This window comes from Bos indicus, chromosome 9 (assembly GCF_029378745.1).
Source record: "Bos indicus isolate NIAB-ARS_2022 breed Sahiwal x Tharparkar chromosome 9, NIAB-ARS_B.indTharparkar_mat_pri_1.0, whole genome shotgun sequence".
In the NCBI taxonomy this organism is placed as follows: Eukaryota; Metazoa; Chordata; class Mammalia; order Artiodactyla; family Bovidae; genus Bos; species Bos indicus.
In genome coordinates, this window is record NC_091768.1 from 44,022,135 (window position 1) to 44,028,164 (window position 6,030).

The 6,030-nt window shown below is 43.3% G+C and overlaps 1 protein-coding gene across 6 annotated transcripts in view; it reads left to right on the forward strand.

Moving 5' to 3' along the window:
* ATG5 (autophagy related 5) overlaps positions 1-6,030 on the forward strand; it is a 153,107-nt gene that overhangs the window by 118,557 nt on the left and 28,520 nt on the right. The window lies entirely within an intron of this gene.

A 6,030-nucleotide genomic window follows, 5' to 3' on the forward strand; every position in this document is an offset into this window, starting at 1 on the left:
TGTAATGAGTTATACATGCCAAGCTATGTGCAAGAAATGCAATAGGTTAGAATTTGTCATGGTAATACCGGGCGGACAGTCTGGGTGCTCAGCAGTGCCATAATTTGACAGCACATTCAGAGTAAGATTTAGTGAAAGGGCTGGGAACCAGAAGCTCTCTTTACAAGATTTCCATCCAAATATAAAAACTAGGCAAATGGTAAACGTTTAGGTATGAGAGTAAGCAGGAATCAAGGGTGAATAATTGCTCTCTGGGAGGCCCCTTGAAGGTAGCCAGAAGAGCTGTGGAGCTGAAATGCAGCATTCTAGGAAGATAATCTGGAGAAGGCAATGGCACCCCACTCCAGTACTCTTGCCTGGCAAATCCCATGGACAGAGGAGCCTGGTAGGCTGCAGTCCAGGGGTTGCTAGGAGTTGGACACAACTGAGCGACTTCACTTTCACTTTTCACTTTCATGCATTGGAGGAGGAAATGGCAACCCACTCCAGTGTTCTTGCCTGGAGGATCCCAGAGATGGCGGAGCCTGGTGGGCTGCCGTCTATGGGGTTGCACAGAGTCAGACACGACTGAAGCAACTTAACATAGGAAGATAATCACTAGAGCTAGAAGTGGAGAGGCCAGCCTTGTGGGCGGTGGTGCTCTGTGGCACTGGCACCTGTGGCAAGCATTCCTCATCTCTAGGGCTTACCTTACCTGTTGGGAAGTGCCGAGTGGTTTCGTGCATTGTCTAGTGCACATTTTCCAGGTAAGTTATGTTGCTGAAAGCTTAAATCCGTAATTTGGGTATTGATATTCTTGTTACTCACAACTGTTGGATTTTAGCTTTCTTTTACAGAGACAGTAACTCAGTAACTTGTGACTTGTATCTGATCTGTTGTGTGCAGGCCTAAAGAAAAATATCATGCCCTGACTACTTTTTCTGGGTAGGCCATCTCAACCATGCCTTCCTTAAAAATTCATTAATTCCTAGCTCCTTCTGTCATGGTTTTGAAGTTATCATGTAATCCCTGGTGGCTCAGATAGTAAAGAATCTGCCTGCAGTGCGGGAGACCTGGGTTCGATCCCTGGGTTGGGAAGATCCCCTAGAAGAGGGCATGGCAACCCTCTCTAGTGTTCTTGCCTGGAGAACGCCCATGGGACAGAGGAGCCTGGCAGGCTAGACTTCATGGGGTCGCAAAGAGTTGGATATGACTGAGCAACTAAGCACACACACAAAGTGTCAGCTTTTCCTGATGATTCTAATATACCGTAGTGATGCGGACATTCAAGTGTGACAAAGAAAGTTACCGACGATGCTGATACTGTGAAGGCATCAACTGGAGCCAACTTCAGATGAGGTCTAGCCAGCTTGGGGCTTGGGGAGGAATATATTTAAGCAAATCAGGTAAACGTTAAGTCCCTTTTGGATAGTACCATGCATTCAAGTAAAAAAGTAGAAATGCCAGATAGGTTGTGATCTTTGTGTTCAGTCGCCCAGTTGTGTCCAGCTCTCTTGTGATCCCCATGGACTGCAGCACGCTAGGCCTCTCTGTCCCTCACTATCTCCTAAAGTTCACCCAAGTTCATGTCCATTGCATCGGTGATGCCATCCAGCCATCTCATCCTCTGATGCCCTCTTTTCCTTCTATAGTTGGCCATAGATCAACTCAGATGCATTGCAGACCTCTTCATTTTCTAGGCAGAACAAAGCCCATACATTAGTCTTAGAGCATTTCGGATATCTTAGTAAAGCCAACTCTGATTGCTAACTGTGTGCTAGGCATATGCTCCCAGATTTTATAGAATCCTACATGATTTGTTTATTCAAAAATTTATTGAGTAGGATAGTGGGTGTTTTGAGGGGAAGAAGACGTGGTCTCTGACCTTAAGGAGGCTCTGTAAGAGGAGAGAAGACGAGTAACTATAACAAGACAGTTGGATATTGCAATGAGAAAAGTACAAACAAACCACTATGGGGAAATGGAGCCGAGAAAATGATTTACTTTGAGTGAACTAGATGGTATCTTGCTTGACCTCTCAGAAGCATTTGACAGTTGATCACACCTTAATTCTTGAAACACTTTCTTCACTGGACACCACACCCTCCTGGTTTCCCTTCTCCCTCAGCCCCTTTCTTGGTTTTCTTTCTTGATTCTTTTCTTCACTCCTAAATGTTGCAGTTGCTCCAGGCCTCAAGCTTTGATGTCCTCTCCTCTAGCTACACTCAGTGTGTGAGCTCATCTTATGGCTTTTAACATGGTGTGTTTTTCTCCAGTCTTAACTTTTCCTGAGTACCAGACTTACACCCAGCTACCTACTTGTCATCTGTCTTAGATGTCTACTAGTTCAAAGTTTATTCAAAATAGAACTCTTGATTTTCTGTTCATACCTGTACCTCTCTCACTCTTTCCCATCTTAGTAAGTGCTACTCAGCCCCAAAGCCTAGTATCTTTTACTCCTAACCTAGTAATCTTTAATTCCTTTCTTCACATCCCTAAGTCTATCAACAAGTCATAATGATTCTACCTTAAAATACGCCCAGAATATATATATGTATATTTTACCACTTCCACTGTTTCTACCTAGGTCTAAGCAACCATTGTCTCACTGGACTACTTAACTGTAGCCTCTCCTCTGGTCTCTCATTAAAGCATGTGACATCATGGCAGTCCTTTGATCAAAACATTCCACTGTCTTTCTAGCCCATCAAAATAGGTCTGAATTTACCAAGCTCTGCTTAATCTGGTCCCTGCTTCTGGCCTTATCACTCTCTGCCTCCACTACTTTATTATTTCTGCACTGATCTTCTTCCCCACCATTTCCTTTAAATATGCCAAGATCATTCTCCCTCTGGGGACTCCCTGCTGTACATGGCTATCTAGCTAACAGTTTTTGAGTATTTATTACAGTGTCCCAGGCACTATTCTTTTTTTTTTTTCTTTTTAAACTTTACAATATTGTATTAGTTTTGCCAAATATCGAAATGAATCCGCCACAGATATACCTGTGTTCCCCATCATGAACCCTCCTCCCTCCTCCCTCCCCATACCCTCCCTCTGGGTCGTCCAAGTGCACCAGCCCCAAGCATCCAGTATCATGCATCAAACCTGGACTGGTGACTCGTTTCATACATGATATTATACATGTTTCAATGTCACTCTCCCAAATCTCCCCACCCTCTCCCTCTCCCACAGAGTCCATAAGACTGATCTATACATCAGTGTCTCTTTTGCTGTCTCGTACACAGGGTTATTGTTATCATCTTTCTAAATTCCATATATATGCGTTAGTATACTGTATTGGTGTTTTTCCTTCTGCCTTACTTCACTCTGTATAATAGGTTCCAGTTTCATCCACCTCATTAGAACTGATTCAAATGTATTCTTTTTAATGGCTGAGTAATACTCCATTGTGTATATGTACCACTGCTTTCTTATCCATTCATCTGCTGATGGGCATCTAGGTTGCTTCCATGTCCTGGCTATTATAAACAGTGCTGCGATGAACATTGGGGTACACGTGTCTCTTTCCCTTCTGGTTTCCTCAGTGTGTATGCCCAGCAGTGGGATTGCTGGATCATAAGGCAGTTCTATTTCCAGTTTTTTAAGGAATCTCCATACTGTTCTCCATAGTGGCTGTACTAGTTTGCATTCCCACCAACAGTGTAAGAGGGTTCCCTTTTCTCCACACCCTCTCCAGCATTTATTGCTTGTAGACTTTTGGATCGCAGCCATTCTGACTGGTGTGAAATGGTACCTCATAGTGGTTTTGATTTGCATTTCTCTGATAATGAGTGATGTTGAGCATCTTTTCATGTGTTTGTTAGCCATCTGTATGTCATCTTTGGATAAATGTCTATTTAGTTCTTTGGCCCATTTTTTGATTGGGTCATTTATTTTTCTGGAGTTGAGCTGTAGGAGTTGCTTGTATATTTTTGAGATTAGTTGTTTGTCAGTTGCTTCATTTGCTATTATTTTCTCCCATTCTGAAGGCTGCCAGGCCCTATTCTAAGTGCTTTCAAGTGTTAACTCATTTCATTTTAGAGCTATATGAGGTAGTTACTGATACTATCCCCACAGGGAAACTGAGGCACAGGACAATTAAGTTTCTCTACTAGCATCCTGAGGTGGGTGGTCGAGCCAGTATTTAAAACCAGGCAGAATGGGCCTAGTCCACACTCTCACCCATTTACTGCAGGTGCCTTGGCTTACTTTTGGTTGCACAACAGAATGTAAGTTCCGTGAGGGCAGGGACATTCTTCTGTTCATCCTCATACCTCTAACAGGTCATACCTCTATAACCTGTATTTGAGCTGTTGCGTGCAGGCCTAGGGAGAAATGCCATGCCCTGACTACTGGCCTTTCTCTGGCTAGGCAGTCTCAACCACGCCTCCCTGAAGAGTTTGGTCATCTTAGTGCCCATATTTCTATCGCTCTTTTTGTCATGGTTTTGAAATTAAGTATCGTATAATACGAAATGTTAGCTTATCCTGGTGTCTCTGATGTACCATAATGATACTAACATTTGAGTGTAACAGAGAAAGTTACCAGTGATACTGACAACACGTGAAAGTATCAACTGGAACCAACTTTATGTCAGAGTCATACCTTTGACACATGGCAGGGCCTTATTAAATATTTATTGAATGTATAAGTTTCTACAGCTTCTGAGTAAGTTAGGAAAAGTCTCATTGAAGGCTTTTGAGCTGGAGCTTGAAGAAAGGGAAATTCTGTCTTCAAGCAATTGGGGAATGAAGGAAGGGAAGAAAGTGAGTCACAGCCAGATAGAGCCATATGAATAAAAGCCCAGGGCTTAATCACTTGCAGGGGAGAGGGAAAGATAAAACAGAAAAGATCTATTCTGGAAAGATGATAGAGAGCCCTCAGCACCTGGCTGAGGAAATGAGATTTTGTTTGGTGTGCACTAAGAACCACTAAATATCATTAGCAGTTAGATCGTATGTGTAAAGCAGCCTTTTGAGATGACGACTCAGATCAACCATCTTGTAGATGTTTAGTACAGTCTTAGTCTAGGATATCAGCCCTGGGATTTCTTTGGAAGGAATGATGCTAAAGCTGAAACTCCAGTACTTTGGCCACCTCATGCGAAGAGTTGACTCATTGGAAAAGACTCTGATGCTGGGAGGGATTGGGGGCAGGAAGAGAAGGGGACGACCGAGGATGAGATGGCTGGATGGCATCACTGACTCGATGGACGTGAGTCTCCTGGAGTGAACTCCAGGAGTTGGTGATGGACAGGGAAGCCTGGCGTGCTGCAATTCATGGGGTCGCAAAGAGTCGGACTCGACTGAGCGACTGAACTGAACTGAGTCTAGGAGACCAGTGAGAGAAAGACTGCAATGACTGAGTTACTAACAGCTCTTTGACTATCATGGTAACCTCAGAAATAAAGTTCCCGCATCCACTGTAGCCTCTGCAATTCCTCTCTCCATCTGGCAGCCAGAAAGATCATTTAAAGCGTCAGCTCAGGTCCTGTGATACTGTGGTTTATAATAAGAACTATATACTTGGTCTTTGTCCCCTTTCCAGCCCAGAGCTCCTAAAACTGAGAATTTCCTAGTGAGGAGCACAATCAAGATATCTTTCCTCATGTTATGGTTGATGTTTGAACCACTTCCAAGGATTGGGGTTGGTTGCCGGGAGAACTAGTCATGTGATTAGAGGTTTGAAACTCTTAATCTTACCTGGCCTTGACCTCCAGGGAGGGGAAGAGAGGCTGGAGATTGAATCAGTCACCATTGGTCAGTGACTTAATCAATTATGTGTAGTTAATGAAGACTTCATAAAAAACCAAAAGCTTCTGAGAGCTTCCTGGTGGGTGAATTCATGGACATTTGGGGAGAATGGCATCCCTTCCCACATAGCTTGCCCCATGTATCTCTTTTATTTGACTGTTCCTTAGTTATATTGTTTTATAATAAACTGGTAATGTAGAAAACAAAATATTATTCTTTTGAATTTTGTAAGCTGTTGCAGTGAATTAAAAGAAGAGGGAGTCATGAGACCCCCTGATGTACTGCTGGTTGTCCA